The sequence below is a fragment of the Equus caballus genome, chromosome 11 (assembly GCF_041296265.1).
Source record: "Equus caballus isolate H_3958 breed thoroughbred chromosome 11, TB-T2T, whole genome shotgun sequence".
Classification (NCBI taxonomy): domain Eukaryota; kingdom Metazoa; phylum Chordata; class Mammalia; order Perissodactyla; family Equidae; genus Equus; species Equus caballus.
This window is the reverse complement of record NC_091694.1, coordinates 13170326-13190663: the sequence shown is the minus strand read 5'-3', so window position 1 is coordinate 13190663 and position 20338 is coordinate 13170326. Positions and strand designations below refer to the sequence as shown.

Sequence of the window (20338 nt, the reverse complement as noted above, 5' to 3'; positions counted from 1 at the left end):
TTTGCTTTCATACTCAGGTTTCCTTAAAGAGTTATTTTACTTATTGCCTCCATTTCCTCATCTTCCTCTTCCATCCTTCAGCCCAATCCAGTCTGGCTTCTTTCCTCCTGTTAACAAAACTTCTTCCAAGGTTACAGTGACCTCCAATCTAGATTTTGTTTAGTTTCCCTTCATTATAACATTCTCTTCAGTCTTTATGGCACATGTCCTCCTGATTTTCTTCCTTCCACTCGGTCTTCTTTGCATGTTCATTCTATTCTCCACTCACTCTAGATTCTCCCCTGAGACAATGCAATCCAAGATCACAGCTTTAGAAACCATTATTCTACACCATCCTTACAGCAATGATTTACAAATGTATGTCTTAGTCTCAGACCATTTACTTCCTTAATTTTCTTTATAACACTTATTACTAGATGATATTTTAATATTTTTATTTTCCACTTTTTTTTTTTTTTTTTTTTTTTTGCTGGTGAAGATTGCTGACATCTGTTGCCAATCTTCCTCTTTTTTTGCTTGAGGAAGATTAGCCTGGAACTAACATCTGGGCTAATCTTCCTCTATTTTATCTGTGGGTCACCACAACAGCGTGGCTGATGAGTGGTGTTGGTCTGCATCTGGGATCCAAACCCGTGAACCCAGGCTGCCAAAGCAGAGTGCACCAAACTAACCACTAGGCCACGGGGCTGGCCTCTATTTCCCATATTTAAATTCACTTGCTGCACAGTTCCAGGATGTCATATAAGCCATTCCTTTCATCTTTTCTCCTACGTGCTGCTCTTATCTTTGCTGCTTCTGTGCTTTTTTCTTGTCCATTTTGATGTTCTGTTCAAGTTCCTGCTTTCCAGTAACCGTTCCAAATTCCTGGGCTGCAGGTAGTGTCATTCTGCACGTGTGTTCAGCTTGGCCTGCAAAATGTTTTGAAATTTTTGAATTAGTTGTCAACTTTATAAAATCAGGAGATTTCACATGAAATTTGGATTTCTGGTATCTCTTGAAACATCCAAGATCTGGCAACACTAAACCATCTTCTCTGGTGGCAACAAGTAGCTGGAGCTGATTGGATAGTGCTTGGATTAAGTCACAACAGTTCTCAAAGAATCATTGTCATTGAGACTGCATTTTCTATCTTGGTGCAATCAAATTAGCAATCAATAATCAGCCAATTTTCTTTTTAAACTCTCATGTTTGGAAACTTAAAATTATACTTTTAAGTAACTTACGGTCAAAAAGGAGATCATAATAAAATTTTTAAATATTTAAAACTGAAAGATGATGAAAGTATTGCTCATCAAGTGTTATGAAGTGTCTCTAATCTGGTATCTGACTGTCTCTAGTCTGGTATCTGACTGTCTCTAATCTGGTATCTAGACTGAAATGAGCTAAGCCTTCACCTCAAGAACCTACATAAAGACAACAAAGTAAATATAGAGAAAATATAAGAAATAAAGCTAAGAGCAGAAATCAATGAAATTGGATACACACTACAGAGTATCACCAAAAGTACTTTGAAAAGAAGTTAATAAATTATACAGATCTCTATTAGACTGATTAAGAAAAGAAGAGAAAAGACTAAAAGGAAAAAATTGAATAATGTTAAGGAAAAAACCCCCCAAATCAGGACCATAACTACATGCAGATCATGTTGTTTTTGGCTCACTCCTCTCATTTTTGTTACCTGGCCCCTGTAGGCATTTTAATTTGGACGCCTGCTCCACAGTTTTAGTTACTGGTTTTTGCTTTTTTGATTGAGGTGAAATTCACATAACATAAAATTAACTATTTTAGAGTGAACAATTCAGTGACATTTAGTACATTCACAGTATTGTCCACCACCACCTATATCTAGTTCTAGAAAATTTTCATCACTCCCAAATAAAACTCTGTACTCATTACATAAGTTAGTCCCCATTCCCTACAGCCTCCCAGACCCTTGGAGCCACCACCCTGCTTTCTGTCCTCTGTGGTTTACCTGTTTTGGATATTTCATAGCAATGGAATTGTGTGGTATGTGACCTTTTGTGTCCGGCTTCTTTTACTTGGCATAATGTTTTCCAGATTCCTCCACTTTGTAACTTGTACTGGTACTCCATCCCTTTTTATGGCTGAATAATATTTCATTGTGTGTATATAACATAATTTTATATCCATTCAGCTGTGGATGGACATTTGGGTTTCTCCCTTCAGGCTGTGCGAATAGTGCTGCTCTGAATACTCATGTCCGAGTACTTGTTAGAGGCCCTGTTTGCAGTTCTTTGGGCGTCTATACCTAGGAGTGGAGTTGCTGGGAAAGCTATTTGTTCTTGTACTTGGCTTCTATTTTGGGTCTTCCAAATGACACTCTGCAGGTGCACACTTTCCTGCCTTGTACCCTAGTTGTAGCTGCTGCTGTAGCCCACAAAAGGAGAATAGTTGTTGAGAATTGTGTAAAGGCTTCTAGGCATTTGGTAAGAATATTTTCTAGGGGACTAGTCTATCCCAGGATTCAGACCATTGATTAAAGTATTGTGTGATAATCATGAGATTATAACTCAGAGAGTTGGGTGTTCTTAAGTGGTATTTCTATCAAATTAGGGTACACAGTTAAATTGAGTAAGTTGCCCTTCCCTACTTTGGGGATATTTAGCTTGTATCTCCTTTGCTAGGTTTTATAAACAAAATTTTTCTCTGAATCAGTGCTAAAAGTACTCTGATAAATTTTTACCTTCTTATCCATCCATGTGTAATCATCATCATAAAAAATAGCAAATTAAAAACATTACCACCTTATGCCAAGAGAGTTACAATGGAATTGTTAAGTAGCCACTAGGCAGCATGTGAGTTTTGTCTCCTTTTGCTATAACAGCTTATTTATATAGTCATTTTAATATTTCATTATATTTTTTCAAATCAGAAAAATAGTGCCAGTGCTAGTGATAAGAAATCAAATCTTACAAACAAAACATAATTCAGACAAGATAGAAATCATCAGCCATGTTGAAAGCAATGGTTCTTTAATCTCAATTAATTTCACATTGCACTTAAACCTGTGTTAAAGTATAAATGAAGAAAGCAAAACTAAGTAACATATCTAAAATACTGGAAAAACATCATCAATGATGGTAATTTCTTACAGTTATGTTGGCTATTAGCTATCAGATACTTTGGTTTCTTCATAGAGACACAGAAAATAAGTTTCATCAGTAATACATTTGTATAAACTAACTCTCAATCTGGTATTAATTTTACTAGTAGAATTTTACTCTTTCCAGTGGTGTCCCCAAGGTATGTTCTGAACACAATGGCTTATATACCTTATATTTTTGTTCTTAGATACAGTGAAAGTCATCCAGGAAGTTGGAGGTGTATGAACTGATAACTGATATGTAGGGATGGAGAGAGTGTGGAGAGTATATGAAGAAACCTGAGAAGATGAGCCCGGTTGGAACAGAAAGTAGAGGGGACTGGTGGTCCAGATTGAGGAGGACCCTAAAGCCCCCCAAAAGTGGAGGCTTTTTCCCATAGGGAGCAGGGAATGGTTGAAGAATTGGTAGCAGTGTGCTATGTGGTGAATGTGACATTGGAGGAAGGGTTACGTCTCTGAATATTTCTCTGCAATAAACTAGATTTTGAAGGAAGGACAGAAAATGAGCTGGTGGGGAAGAGAGGATTTCCTTGCCAGAAGGAATAATATGTTTCAAGGACATGAATCTGGTAACGTGTACATGTCCAAGCATGAGATTAGGAGTAAAGCAAACAGACCTGATTTTCTGGAAGAAAGATTTTGTCAACTTATAATAAACAATAGATAAGTAAATGTCAAACATTTCCATTCTTAAGAAAAACATGCTTTTATTTCCTTACCAGATTTCCTTTATTCCTCCCTAAATCATGATCCCTGAAGTCTGATGTCGTGAAATTTAACAAGGGAATTTTAAAATTGGTAACTATGTTAAAATTTAAATCCTCTAGTTTTTTATTACTTAATATAAAATTTATTCATTTTAGGTGTGGCATACACAAATGTCAAGAAGCTTTGAAGAAACTTTCAGTAATTTGAACCATATATTTCTATTCTTAGTGAAAAATGAAAACATCCCAAAGGAGGTTTTATGTGGAGTAAATCAGGTCTGGAAATGGTCTATATTGAAAGACCTAATGGCCTTTTGATGTCTGATTCTTTGATTTGGCTTTTTCTTTTTAAAGGGGTGCTATGTGATTATAATTAGAAACATTTCAAGTTCTTTAGTTGGGAAGTTAATTGTTCCTTAGCTTGCTCTGTTATGACTAATCATGTAGTTTTGAATTGTAGTAGTGTTTGAAATTATTACTAAGGAGATTCACCTCGTTTAGTGGAGAAAGTTCCAATTCATCATGAAGGTTTTATCACACCCATAAAGTGTGGTCATTCATTTTGCAGGTTATGACCATGAGGTGAGCATATGTTTATTATTTATTTAAGTTGTTTCATTTTCATAATTTACTAAGTAATTAAAACGAATATAATAGTTTGCTTTTCTTGCAACTGGTACCATTACATTTGACCTTGGAAATTATGGATAAATTACTAGAAGGCACTGCCAAAAATTTACATTCTTTTTTGTTAGGTGATTTAAAAAATATTCAGTTTTGCATTGATACAAACATTTCTGTCATCTTGAGAAAAGTTATCCACACACTTTGGAAAGTGCCTAAAAGCTCTGAATATAATTTTCTCTTTAAAAATAGCTTTCTTAAGTATCAATGGTGGTGGTGGTGGGGACCCATCTGTTCTCTTTTCTGCACTCTGCTGGAGCATCTGAAACCATTTTAGATGGAAGCCAGTCAAAGTTTCCAGTTTATTATAAGCATTCCTTAGCCCCAGTGAGCATGCTGACATAACCCTCCCTCTAAGAAGCACGATGGAAAGCTTGAAGAGAGGACAGAAGTATGTGGTCACCTTGTTTAAAGTGGAAAAGGAAATTTCTATTCTATTAAGTGTATCTTTGTAGATGTGTCTTCATAGAACTTTGTGTTTCTTCTCACAAGAACACACTGCTTTATATGAGTGTCAGTATAATATAATGGTCAAGGGGCCTCTCATTGATGAAGACATTTGTGACACTATTTCACATTATAGGTTTAATTTGTAGCATGAGATTTTTAGGTTTATTGGATTCTTTCTTCAGGAATTGAGTTTGCAAAACATTTTTTTTTTAGCAGTTTATGTATTTAGCTTCTTGAATTTAACTACAATCAAATTTTACTTTAGCAATGAAATGTGGTGAAATAAACATAATCTTGGTGGAGAATTGAGAAATTAATAAAAGATAGCAATACTTTATTTAATGTTTTATAGTTAACAAAATGATTTTAACATATATTCTCTTAACTTATCCTCAAGAAAATCTTATGTGATTGTTTGTTATCTGCATTTAAAAGAAGAAGCTGAGGTTCAAAGAGATTAAGCAATTTACCTGGTATGGCATAGCCAAGGTGTGGCCGAGCTGGACGTAAACTTAGGTTTGCCGATTCCTAATTCAGTGCTGTTTTCCTGATAGAACACTGACTTTCACTTTTTGTGTCACTCAGTAGATTTCTTTTTGTGCCTTTTTAATGAGTTGATCCAAATGATTCATAGATAACAACATATACTAGATGCATCATTACTTATTCTTCTCTTAATTCCCAAATGGGAGAATGTGCCCTGCCCACAGCCTCTGACAAGTACCCGCCAGGTTCTCTGCATAGGACTGCCTCCCCTTCTCTGCCGTGCTCTTTGGTCTGGAGTGGACACCTCCTCCAAAGGCAGCAAATTTATATTACTCTGAGGTACAAAGAACTTAAGGTCACACAACTAGTAAGTGGAAATGCGAGGATTTGAAATTGTGTGTGCTTGACTCTAAAACCCCTATTCTTAACCCTTGTGCTCTACTGTGCTGCCCCTCCTCCCTGAGCTTGGGAATTTGGCACTGGAAAACCTAGAGACTATTCAATCAGTGCGGAAGCTGCAAATGTGGAAGGTTACTATGATGAAGATTGGCTAGGCCACTATGGCCCGTATGCCACCTAAAGTTTTGAATAGTTATGTTGGTGCCAAGAGGAAAGTGGAGCAAATGCACAGAGAAAAGCAGAGAAGCTGTAAGAAATGGACCCATGTGTAGAAAAGCTTTGTCTATTCCAGTTCCATCTTAAGAGACATGCTTCACTGAGATCTTGCATCTTTGTAGTATACAGCTGTTTTATTTAAGCATGAGTCAGAAGCTATTTAAAAAATTTATTTAAATAGTTATGTTTCTTTTTAAAAACAGATTGTGTGGCCTATATAACGTTATTACAAAATGCATATATTTAAAAAAGTCATTTATCTTGGAACAAATAAAGGTGAATTTAAATGTCCCTTCTGTCAAAATTATCACAAATTCTGGGGCGGGCCTGGTGGCACGGTGGTTAAGTTTGCACATTCTGCTTTGGTGGCCCGGGGTTCGCCGGTTCGGATCCTGGGTGCGGTCATGGCACTGCTTGGCAAGCCATGCTGTGGTAGGCGTCCCACATATAAAGTAGAGGAAGATGGGCACGGATGTTAGCTCAGGGCCAGTCTTCCTCAGCAAAAAGAGGAGGATTGGCAGCAGATGTTAGCTCAGGGCTGATCTTCCTCAAAAAAAAAAACCAGAAAAAATTACCACAAATTCTTACTCGCAAAGTCTGAATTAGTATGGGAAAGGCATACTTTTACAGATTCCTTAGGAATTTTAATGAAGATTATTCATGAAAATAAAATTAATGATACTGTTTTATTAGGAACATCTAGAGTTTATTCAGTAGGAATAAATTCTTAATGTAAACTTGTATAAAATCTGAAAAATTTGTAACATTTTCTATTTGAGAGAGATTAAAGGCCAATAAATAGCACCTCTTTTCCCTCTCATATTTAGAACTAATTTGAAAAAATAGAAGAATCAGGTAGATAGGGTTGTGCTTTAAGTGTGTGGCCAATGTGAGGCTTGGGAATCCTCCTGCACTGGATTAAATGTGCTCACCTGGTCCCTGCCAGAGCCACCAACAAGAGTCTGCAAAGAAGAGGAGGACGTTCCTGGAGAGAGAATAAAGGGGCTGAGCAGTGCATTTACAATTGCTTCTCCCAAAGCCGACAGTTGTGAATGTGTGTGGGAGAGCTCCGGACGAAAATGGCAGCAGTTCTCTTCTTGCCCAAAGAGCGACGTTCTTACGTCATGGGCCAGGTTAGGGAAGGCGGGAGGAGAGCGTGACATACTTGGCCTGCAAGCATGCATTTAACAAAGGGTAGCATTTTGTAATCTTTACTTCAGATCCTTTTTGTTTAAAGGAAAAAAAAATGTTGTATGCGTGGGTTTTCTCTTTTTCCTTCTCCAGAGATAATCACATCTTTCTTGTCCACATTTCATGCTTTTACCATGTCTTTTCAAGGCTGTGTTACTCCCTTGAAAAGGTACGAGATTTTCATTAGGATGAGTTCTCCTAAGGAAAATTGTCTGTCGCCTATGCAAATAGACCTTTGATAGTCATAACTGAGCAGTTTATCACACAGACCAGGACACACATGAATCCCACAGCTGAATTCACAGACTGGTCCAAAAATTAGGACTCCCACTATATGTACTTTAAGTATCACAGCATAATCCAAAAAAGGTTTCAATTGCTTTTCCTATTCTAAATTATGTGTTCAAGGTTTTAAATTGTTTTAAGAAATGTTTGTTGTATCCTACAAATTTATATATATATTGTTTTCCTTGTGGTTCAGACACTTAGAAATTACCTAAATGTGTTTCTCCTTTCCAAAGAAATTGCTTTTAGCCCCTCTTAGCAGACAGAGATAGGAAACAGATGAATGTATTCATCCTCACATGCATAATGTGTGTGTGCATATATATATGTATATATACATGTGTGTATTTATATCATGTGCATATACACATACTCACACATATCTATCTCTGTTTCTATATCTAGCTAAATATATAGAAATCATGAATTCACACGAATTCCAGTCTAATCAAATACCACAGGATTTTTTTTCTATTTTTTTTTCCCTTTCCTTATTTGTTATTCCCTTCTCTGACAGGGAGAAACCTGACTTCCTTCATATATTTAGTTATTTGCTCAAACCTTGAATACCAGGAGTTGTTTTTTGAATTGATAAACCATACCTCTGTGAAAAAGAAACCTAAAACTAGAGTAATATTTTTTGAGCTCTTTTTGTCTTTAGTCTGAGAGCATATGATCTAAATATTGTGTTTGAAAGTTAATTTGGTTATTTCTTGCCTCCTCTTCAGTGTGATTATGTTATTAATCATTTGAAGTACTGTTAGATTTTTGGGGGGGTATTTTGTTTTAGAATTTACCTCCGCCATCCTTGTTTATCCTATTCTTTATTTTTTGAGTAAATGGAACATTAACATGATTTCAAAAATCTGAACTGTACTAAAAGGTATATTCAGAGAAATTTTGCCCCACTCCTGTTCCTTCTGTCCTTTCTTCTCCATTCCCTTCCTCCCCTGTGGATATGTGATCTCATCAGTCCCTGATTGATAATTTCTGTGTTTGATTTGGCACAAATAAGCAGATACATGTATATCTCATTATTTCTCTTCTTTCTTATACTTTCCTTTTTTATTTATTATAAACTTGGAGGCCATTCGTTTGTTTTACATCAGCATAGTATGCTAATGTGTGGATGAATCATAGTTCAGGCAACAACTGTCCTCCCTCTGTGCATCTCCCAATATTTGCAATTACAAATGATACTGTAATGAATAACCTAGTAGATATGTAGTTTTATATTGTTCAAAATAGATATTCAGGGTCCCTTTTTCGGGAGTGGGAATGCTGGGTCAAAGAATTAACATATATCTAGTTTTGTTATATTTTGCCAAATTCCCCCATGGAGGTTGTATTGATTGAATTTCTTCTGGCTGCATATTAGAATGACTTTGACACGCAGCCTCCCAAGTAGAATGTGTTGTTATATTTTTAAAATTTTTTGTAAATCTGATAGGTGATAAATAGTATCTCAATGTAGTCTTAATTTGCATTTTTCTCATACTATGTGAGAGTAAACATATATTCAAGGGCCATTTTAACAGCTTTATTATTGAGTTATAATTGAAATACAATAAATCTCACTTGCTTAAATTTGACGTGTTTATATACTTGTGAAACTACCAACCCAGAAAAGATGTCCAGGTGAGCATATAATTATTCCCAGTTTCCTTATGCACCTATGGAATCTCTTCTGCCCACCCTTTTGCCTTCTCCGCATGCAGGTGATCACTAATCTCCTTTCTGTCACTATATTTTAATTTCCAGAATTTTATATAAATGGAAGCCCATAGTATGTATACCTTCTGGTCTCACTTCTTTCCCTTGGCATAATGATGTTGAGATTCATCCATGTTGTACTGTGTATCAATAGTTCATTCCTTTTTATTTTTGAGTTATATTCCATTGTATGGATATACCATAATTCGTTGATCTGTATACCTGTTGATGGACATTTGGACTGTTTTCAATTTTGAGCTATTACAGATAAAGTGTCTACAAATGTTAGTGTCCAAGTCTTTCTGTGGACATTTGCTTTTTGTTGTCTTCGATAAAAACGTAAAAGTCAAGGGGGAATCCAAGATGGCGCCATGAGTAGTCCTCTTTGTCTCTCCCCCTTCGAGTCTACAATTATTTGGACACTCATCGCTTAACAAAGGATATCCAGATAGCATCTCAGGACGTCTGAGAGACCCACGCGACTATACATCGGAAGGCGGACGGACTTCCCTCCGGGAGGATGTGGAGATAGGTGAAAACTCTCTGACCCCAACCGAACAGCCTAGTACCTGCAAGCGGCTTTCTTCCAACGGACGCCCCCAGAAGATCAACACACACCTAGGGCAGGAGCGAGCACACAACAGAGGAGCGACGGTGGAAACAGGTGACCAGAACCCTACCTAAAGCCCCTGCAATTACTCCTAAACGCAGAGGGAAACTCTAGAGTTACACACCTGAGCACTTGGGGAGAGTCTCACCCTGCCATTGACGGGGAGATCCCGCCTAGTGTTCACGGTGCCTGGAGGGTCCCAGAGAGAATCACAGAGGGTACAGCGGCCCCCCGGCTGCCACTGCCTGCACAGTGGGGAAAGGGATTGCCGGAGATCTCAGAGAGGACTGGGGCTGGGTGAAGCTCCAGAGGGCGGCTCCGCGGCCCAGAAGGGAAGCTCCAGAGTTCTGCCCGGGCGGCAGACAAAACTCTGTGTCTGCGATTAGCGGAGGGGCTACGCCCAGCATTCACAACTCCGGGAAAGTACCGGAGAGAATCCCAGAGGGCAAGGTGACCCCCAGCTGCTGTTGCCCGCCCCGTGGGGCTAGGGATTGCCGGTGATCTCGGAGAGGACTGGGGCTGGGTGAAGTTCCAGAGGCCGGCTCCGCGGCCCGGAGAGGAAGCTCCAGAGTTCCGCCCAGGCAGCAGACAAAACTCTCTGTCTGAGATTAGCGGAGGGGCCACTCCCAGCATTCACAACTCCGGGAAAGTACCGGAGAGAACCCCAGAGGATGAGGTGACCCCCAGCTGCCATTGCCCGCCCCGTGGGGCAAGGGATCACAGGAGATCTCAGAGAGGACTGGGGCTGGGGGGAGCTCCAGAGGCCACTCTGTGGCCCGGAGGGGAAGCTCCAGAGTTCCGCCCAGGCAGCAGACAAAACCCTCTGTCTGCTATTAGCGGAGGGGCCAAGCCCAGCATCCACAACACCGGGAGGGTCCTGGAGAGGAGAATATCAGGCAGTGCAGCAGCTGACCAGCTACCACTGAAATCAGGATCTCCGGCTATCCCCCAGACAGGGCAAAGGGCTCCCCAAGTTCCTGGGGAACAGGACTGGGGCTGGGTGGAGTTCCAGCGACCCGGCTCCGTAGCCTAGGGGGAAACCCTACAGGCTCACAGCAGCCTCAGGGAAAGCCTCTGCACAGCACTAGTAGAGAGCACCCATCCTGGAGCCACAAGGCTGGAAGACCCCAGGACAAAAGTAGCATAGCTAGGTGAGCTAAACACAGACTGTAGAAGATGTCAATAGCTCTGCTGCGACCCATAGTGGACAAGTGAGATTTTGTGGGTGCCGACAGTGACGGAGCGGCAAATATAAGTGATCCTACCCCTGGCCGCTGGAAAAGCCCATAACACCGTTGCAGACCCCAAGGAGGGAGCACGTCTAGGTGGGCTGCAACAGTAGGCACCAGCAGCCTGAAGCCCCCCCGTGACGGACCCCATGGCAGAAGAGAGAATCCAAAGGACCACTGTGACTACAAGGAGGGCCCCAGGCCCAGTTAACAACTGCGGATAGGGTTCCTGGTTGGTGCAGTATAAACAGCTGCTCCCCCACCACACCAGCAGAAACAAGTGGAAGGAGCAACTAAACTCTATCTCTATGTGGAGGCACAAATCTACAACATCAAGCAATATGAAAAAATACATTAAATCTCCAGAACAGAAGGAAAATAACAAATACACAGAAAACAATCCCAAAGAAAATGAGATATATAACCTAAATGACGATGACTTCAAAACAGCCATCATTAAAATACTCATTGAGTTAAGAGAGAATTCAGATAGACAACTCAACGAGTTCAGGAGCTATGTCACAAAAGAGTTTGATACGATAAAGAAGAACCAAACAGAAATACTGGAAATGAAGAACACAATAGAGGAGATTAAGAAAAATCTAGATGCACTGAACAGTAGGGCCGATAATATGGAGGAAAGAATTAGCAATTTGGAAGATGGGAATATAGAAATGCTGCAGGCAGAAGAGGAGAGAGAAGTAAGACTAAAAAGAAATGAAGAAACTCTCCGAGAATTATCAGACACAATTAGGAGATGCAATGTAAGGATGATAGGTATACCAGAGGGAGAAGAGAAGGAGAAAGGGGCAGAAAGCCTATTCAGAGACATAATGGCTGAGAACTTCCCAAATCTGGTGAGAGAGATGGATCTTCAGGTGACAGAAGCCAATAGATCTCCAAACTTTATCAATGCAAGAAGACCAACCGCACGGCATATAGTAGTGAAGCTAGCAAAAGTCAACGACAAGGAGAAAATACTAAGGACAGCCAGGCAAAAGAAACTAACCTACAAAGGAACCCCCATCAGGCTATCAGCAGATTTCTCAGCAGAAACTTTACAGGCTAGAAGAGAGTGGAATGATATATTCAAAAATCTGAAGGACAAAAACCTACAGCTGAGAATTCTCTACCCAGCGAAAATATCCTTCAAATACGATGGAGAAATAAAAACTTTCCCAGATAAACAAAAATTAAGGGAGTTCATTGCCACAAAACCTCCTCTTCAGGAAATCCTCAGGAAAACCCTCATTCCTGAAAAATCAAAAAAAGGAAAAGGTTTACAAAACCAAGAGCAGAGGAGATAAGTAGAAGGACAACAACAGAGAGTAGCAGCTCTTCAGCAGAACAGATTAAACCATGGGACGAGAAACAAAGGAAATTGAAGAAAACCGGAAAACAAGACATAAAATGGTAGTGGTAGGCCCCCACATCTCAATAATCACTCTAAATGTAAATGGATTGAACTCCCCAATCAAAAGACACAGAGTGGTAGGATGGATCAAAGAACAAGACCCAACAATATGCTGCCTCCAGGAAACACACCTCAGCCCCAAAGACAAACACAGACTCAGAGTGAAGGGATGGAGAACAATACTCCAAGCTAATAATGAACAAAAGAAAGCAGGTGTCCCTATACTAATGTCAGACAAGGTAGACTTCAAAGCAAAACCGATAAAGAAAGACAAAGAGGGACAGTATATAATGATAAAAGGGACTCTCCACCAAGAAGACAGAACACTTATAAATATATACGCACCCAACACAGGAGCACCAAAATTTGTAAAGCAACTCTTAATAGAACTAAAAGAAGACATCAACACCAATACAATAATAGTAGGGGACCTCAACACCCCATTAACACCAATGGACAGAACATCCAGACAAAAAATCAACAAGGAAATAATAGAATTAAATGAAAAATTAGACCAGATGGACTTAATAGATATATATAGAACACTTCATCCAAAAGCAGCAGGTTACACATTCTTCTCAAGTGCTCATGGAACATTCTCAAGGATTGACCATATTTTGGGAAACAAAGCAAACATCAATAAATACAAGAGAGTTGAAATAATATCAAGCACCTTTTTCATCATAATGCTATGAAACTAGAAATCAACTACAAGAAAAAAGCGGAGAAAGGTGCAAAAATGTGGAGACTAAACAACACGCTTTTGAACAAACAATGGATCATTGAAGAAATTAAAGAAGAAATCAAATATTATCTGGAGACAAATGAAAATGAGAACACGACATACCAAATCATCTGGGATGCAGCAAAAGCAGTCGTAAGAGGGAAATTCATCGCAATACAGGTTCACCTCACTAAACAAGAAAAAGCTCACATAAGCAACCTCAAACGACACCTAACAGAACTAGAAAAAAAAGAACAAACAAAGCCCAGAGTCAGTAGAAGGAGGGAAATAATAAAAATAAGAGCAGAAATAAACGATATTGAAACAAAAAAGACAGTGGAAAGGACCAATGAAACAAAGAGTTGCTTCTTCGAAAAAATTAACAAAATTGACAAACCTTTAGCCAGACTCACCAAGAAAAGAAGAGAGAAATTGCAAATAAATAAAATTAGGAATGAGAGAGGAGAAATCACAACAGATACCAATGAAATACAAGGGATCATAAGAGAATACTATGAAAAACTATATGCCAACAAATTGAACAACCTGAAAGAAATGGACAACTTCCTAGACTCCTACAACCTCCCCAAACTGAATCAGGAAGAAATGGAGAATCTGAATAGGCCAATCACAAGTAAGGAAATAGAAACAGTAATCAAAAACCTCCCCAAAAATAAGAGTCCAGGACCAGACGGCTTCTCTGGAGAATTCTACCAAACATTCAAAGAAGACTTAATACCTATTCTTCTCAAACTATTCCAGAAAATTGAGGAAGATGGAGTACTCCCTAACACATTCTATGAAGCCAACATCACTCTGATCCCCAAACCTGACAAGGACAACACAAAGAAGGAGAACTACAGGCCGATATCACTGATGAACATAGATGCAAAAATCCTCAACAAAATTCTGGCAAACCGAATACAGCAATACATCAAAAAGATTATACACCATGGTCAAGTGGGATTTATACCAGGGACACAGGGATGGTTCAACATCCGCAAGTTAATCAACATGATACACTACATCAACAAAATGAAAAACAAAAACCACATGATCATCTCAATAGATGCAGAGAAAGCATTCGACAAGATCCAACACCCATTTATGATAAAAACCCTCAATAAAATGGGTATAGAAGGAAAGTACCTCAGCATAATAAAGGCCATATATGACAGACCCACAGCCAATGTCATACTCAATGGACAAAAACTGAAAGCCATCCATCTGAGGACAGGAACAAGACAAGGGTGCCCACTTTCACCACTCCTATTCAATATAGTACTGGAGGTTTTGGCCAGAGCAATTCGGCAGGAAAAAGAAATAAAAGGAATCCAAATAGGTAATGAAGAAGTAAAACTCTCGCTGTTTGCAGACGACATGATCTTATATATAGAAAACCCCAAAGAATCCATAGAAAAACTATTAGAAATAATCAACAACTACAGCAAAGTAGCAGAGTATAAAATCAACATACATAAATCAGTAGCATTTCTATACACTAACAATGGACTAACAGAAAAAGAACTCAAGAACTCAATCCCATTCACAATCGCAATGAAAAGAATAAAATACGTTGGGATAAACTTAAGCAAGGAAGTGAAGGATCTATACAATGAGAACTACAAGACTTTCTTGAAAGAAATTGACGACGACATAAAGAGATGGAAAGACATTCCTTGCACATGGATTGGAAGAATAAACATAGTTAAAATGTCCATACTACCTAAAGCAATCTACAGATTCAATGCTATCCCAATCAGAATCCCAAGAACATTCTTCACAGAAATTGAACAAAGAATCCTAAAATTCATATGGGGCAACAAAAGACCGCGAATTGCTAAAGCAATCCTGAGCAAGAAAAACAAAGCCGGTGGAATCACAATCCCCGATTTCAAAACATACTACAAAGCTACAGTGATCAAAACAGCATGGTACTGGTACAAAAACAGGTCCACAGATCAATGGAACAGAATTGAAAGCCCAGAGATAAAACCACACATCTATGGACAGCTAATCTTCGACAAAGGAGCAGAGGGCCTACAATGGAGAAAAGAAACTCTCTTCAACAAATGGTGCTGGGAAAACTGGACAGCGACATGCAAAAGATTGAAAATTGACCATTCTTTTTCACCACACACCAAAATAAACTCAAAATGGATCAAACACCTAAAGATTAGGCCTGAAACAATAAGTCTTCTAGAAGAGAATATAGGCAGTACACTCTTTGACATCAGTTTGAAAAGAATCTTTTTGGACACTATATCTCCTCAGTTGAGGGAAACAATAGAAAGAATAAACAAATGGGACTTCATCAGACTAAAGAGGTTCTTTAAGGCAAGGGAAAACATGATTGAAACAAAAAAACAGCTCACTAATTGGGAAAAAATATTTACAAGCCACTTATCCGACAAAGGGTTAATCTCCATAATATACAATGAACTCACAAGGCTTAACAACAAAAAAACAAACAACCCGATCAAAAAATGGGCAGAGGACGTGAACAGACAGTTCTCAAAAGAAGATATGAATATGGCCAATAGACACATGAAAAGATGTTCATCATCGCTAATCATCAGGGAAATGCAAATCAAAACTACAGTAAGATATCACCTTACACCCGTTAGATTCGCAAAAACATCCAAAACCAAGAGCGGCAAATGTTGGAGAGGTTGTGGAGAAAAAGGAACCCTCATACACTGTTGGTGGGAATGCAAACTGGTACAGCCACTATGGAAAACAGTATGGAGATTTCTCAAAAAGTTAAAAATAGAAATACCCTATGACCCAGCCATCCCATTACTGGGTATCTATCCTAAGAACCTGAAATCAGAAATCCCAAGAGTCCCTTGCACCCCTATGTTCATTGCAGCATTATTTACAATAGCCAAGACGTGGAACCAACCTACATGCCCAGAAACTGATGATTGGATAAAGAAGATATGGTATATATACACAATGGAATACTACTCAGCCCTAAAACAAGACAAAATTGGCCCATTCGCAGCAACGTGGATGGACCTCGAGAGTATTATGTTAAGCGAAATAAGCCAGTCAGAGAAAGACGAACTCTATATGACTCCATCATAGGTGGAAGTTAATATATTGACAAGGAGATCTGATCGGTGGTTACCAGGGAAAAGGGGGGGTGGGGGGAGGGCACAAAGGGGGAAGTGGTGTACCCACAACATGACTAACAATAATGTACAACTGAAATCTCACAAGGTTGTAATCTATTGTGACATTAATAAACAAAAAAAGAATTTACATTTTAGAATAAGCAAAAATGGGGCAAAATATCCTTTACTGGAGGGCAATAAGCCAGAAATTGTGGTGTTTCTGTGTATAAAAGTGAGATACAGAGAGAAGGAGGGAGAGAAAGAGCAACAGAAAGAAAGAGAATTGGGGATGCACATGCAAAGGCATTCTAGACTATACTAGAAATGCATTGCTTGAATGTCTATATCATCTTATTAAATGGGTGAATTCTAGAATAAATATGCTGAAAATCCCTCATACTAAAATATTATCAGAAATGTTGAATAAAATCAAATGGAATTCCTCTTTAAAATATATGGAAGCGTGCATCATATGTGGATACAAACTTGCTTTCACCACCTAAATCAATAAACAGAATATTATTCATATCTCAGAGCTCCCCTCATATGCAGCTAGTCACTATCTAAAGTATCTTTTCCCGAGGAACTCTCTCCACGTTTTGGCTTATATGCTAGTTTTTCCTGGTATTAAAATTTATATAAATGGATCATATGGTATACATGATCTTGTGTATTGTTTTTTTCAGTCAATATTGTTTGTGAGATCCATTCATTACTGTTGCAGGTAACTGAATCTCCTTCATTTACGTTGTCTCATAGTATTCCTTTAAAATTAAGAAACTACAATGATTTTTCTGTTTCAAAAAAAAGAAAAAAACGTAAAAGTCAAATGTCTAGATCCTATGGTAAGTGTATGTTTAACTAAGAAACTGCCGAGCTGTTCTCCAGTGTGGTTGTGCTATTTTAGTTTCCCACCTGCAGTGTCTAAGAGTTCTAGTTCCTCCACATTCTTGCCAAAACTTGATATGTTCAGTGTTTTTGTTTTCACAATTCTAACAGGTATGTACAAGTATCTCATTGTGGTTTTTAATTTGCATTTCCCTGGTGACTAATGTTGAAAAATTTTTCATGTTTATTTTTACCATAAGCATATCTACCTTGGTAAGTGTCTGTTCAAATCTTTACCCTATTTATTAACTGGATTGGTTGTTTTCTTATTGAGTTTTGAGAATTCTTTGTGTATATGGGATACAAATCCTTTAACAAATCGATGATTTGCAAATATTTTCTCCCAGCGTGTGGCTTTTCTTTTCATCCTTTTAATGATTTCTTTCGAAGAGCAGGTGTTTTTAATTTTCATGAAGTCCAATTCATTTATTAGTTCTTTTATGGATCGTGCTTTTGGTGTCATATCCAAGAAATCTTTCCCTAACCCCAGGTCACAAAGGTTTTCTCCAGGAAGTTTTATAGTTTTGGGTTTTATATTTAGAACTATGACCCATTTTTAAAGTTAATTTTATATATTCTTGGAATTATGAATTGAAATTCTTTTTTCTCTTTCATAATATTGCTTTCTTATCTTTTTAATAAGTATAGAATCTGTAGTGATATAACCTCTTTCATTTGTAATATTGTTAATTTGTGTTGTCTCTTTTTCCTGATTAGTCTGGCTAGAGGTTTATCAATTTTATTGATCTCAAGGAACCCATTTTTGGTTTCATTGATTTTTGTGTAATGTTTTCTGCTCCTATTTTATTTATTTCTATTTTGATTTTTATTATTTCCTTTCTTCTACTTATTTTGTGTTTAATTTGCTCTTCTTTTTCTAGTTGATTAAGGTGAAAACTGTTGCCATTGATTTGAAACCTGTATGTTATTTTCAAACATAGGCATTTAATTCTATAAAATTTCCCCCAACTACAGCTTTAGCAGCTCTCTCCAATTTTGATGTCTTATATTTATTTTCATTTAGTTCCAAATACTTTCTAATTTCTCATTTTATTTTTATTTGACCCATGAGTTAGATAGAAGAGTGTTATTTAGTTTCCAGTTATTTGGAGGTTCTCCAGAAATCTTTCTTTTATAGATTTTTGATTTAATTCTACTGTGATCAGAGAGTATACATTGCATGACTTGAATCCTTTAAAGTTTACTGAGAATTGTTTTATGTTCCAGAGTATAGTCTGTTTGGTAAGTGTTGCATGCATTCTTGAAATTAATATGTATTCTGCTTTGATGGGGTGGAATGTTCTATAATGTCAATTAGGTCATGTTGGTTGATAATGTTATTCAGATTCTCTTTATTGTTGTCTGCTTATCCTATCAGTTATTTTTTTCCTATCAATTATTGATAGAAAGGGATATTGAGATCTCTATTGTAATTGTCTAATTCATCCTTGCAGTTCTATAAGGTTTTACTTCTTATATTTAGACAATTTGTGTACTGTTGATAAATTGACTAAATTATTATGAAATGACTTTCTTTCCTGTTGGGAGTATTCTTTGCTCTGAGATCTTCTTGGGCTGATATTACTATAGCCACTCCAGCTTTCCTTTGATTAGTGTTGGTATGGTATATCTTTTTAATACTTTTGCTTTTAACTTATTGGCCTCTTTAATTTTAAAGTATATTTCTTAATGGCAGCATGTAGTTGGCTCTTGCTTTTTCAACCAGTTTTACGATCACTATATTTTATTTGGGATATTTAGACCATTTAAATTTAATGTAACTAATGATATGGTTAATTTTAAATCTAGCATCTTACTATTTGTTTCTGTTTATCCTATCTGTCCATTGTTTCCCTCTTTATTTTCTTCTGCCTCCTTTTGGGTTGATTGAATATTTTAATGAATCCTTTTGTCTCCTTTATTGCCCTGTTAGTTATAACTCATGGCTTTGTTATTTTAGTGACTGCTTTAGAGTTTAGAGTATACATTTTAAAGGTATCATAGTCTACTCTGAAATGATATTATACTAGTTTGTGTATAAGAATTTTAGAATTGTTTACTGCCATTTCTCCTCCTCTGACCTTTGTGCTATTCCTGTCATACATTTTACTTTTACATGTTGTAAACCTCATACTACATTGTTATTATTTTTATTCAAACAGTGGATTGTTTTTAGAGGGACTTAAATAATATAAAAATATTATATTTTACCCACATAGTAATAATTTCTAATGATCTGCATCCCTTTGTGTATATCTATATTTCTATCTTATGTCATTATCCTTCAGCCTGAAGGACTTACTTTTTTTCTTTTTTTAGGACAAGTCTCCTGCTGATAAATTCTTCTATTATTTGTATGTCTGAAAAATCTTTATTTTGTCTTTTGTTTTGATAGATATTTTCACTGGATATGAAATTCTAAGTTGAGTCTTTCTACAGATGCTGCTTCACTGCCTTCTTGCTTACATCGCTTCTACCAGCAAGTCTGCTGCCATCCTTATTTTTGTTCCTCTGTAATATGTCTTTTTCTGGCTGCTTTCAAGATTCTCTTTTTCTTTGTCACTGGTTTTGGGGCAAATTGATTATGATCTGCCTTGGTGTAGTTTTCTTTATGTTTCTTGTGCTTGGAGTTCTTTGAGTTCTTGAATCTACAGATGTATAATTTTAATTAAATTTGAAAAGCTTTTGACCATTATTTCTTCAAATATTTTTCTGTACTCGTCTCTCTCTCTTTTCCTAGGTGGACTCTAAGTACACATATATTAGGTTGCTAAAAGTTGTCACTGATGCTTTGTGTATTTTTTGTTTATTATTCTATTTTCCTTTCTGTAGTTTGTTTTGGTTGGTTTCCATTGTTATGTCTTCAAGTTCAGTAATCTTTTCTTTAGCGGTTATAATCTGCCTTTAATCCCATCCATTATATTTTTCATCTCACACATTGTAGTTTTTCTACAAAACTGCAAACATTCTGTCCCTAGAATTTCAATATGAAAAGGTAGTTCTCAGCCTCATCACAGGCCCTTTTCTTTCTGTTCTCTATATTTTTGTTGTATTGGCCCCTGTTCTCTTCCTTGACTTAACCGAAGTCTTTCCCTTTCA

The 20338-nt window shown here is 37.5% G+C and overlaps 1 protein-coding gene across 17 annotated transcripts in view; it reads left to right on the top strand.

Annotated features, from left to right (window-relative positions):
* Positions 1 to 20338, top strand: part of CEP112 (centrosomal protein 112) — a 452281-nt gene that overhangs the window by 152936 nt on the left and 279007 nt on the right. The window lies entirely within an intron of this gene.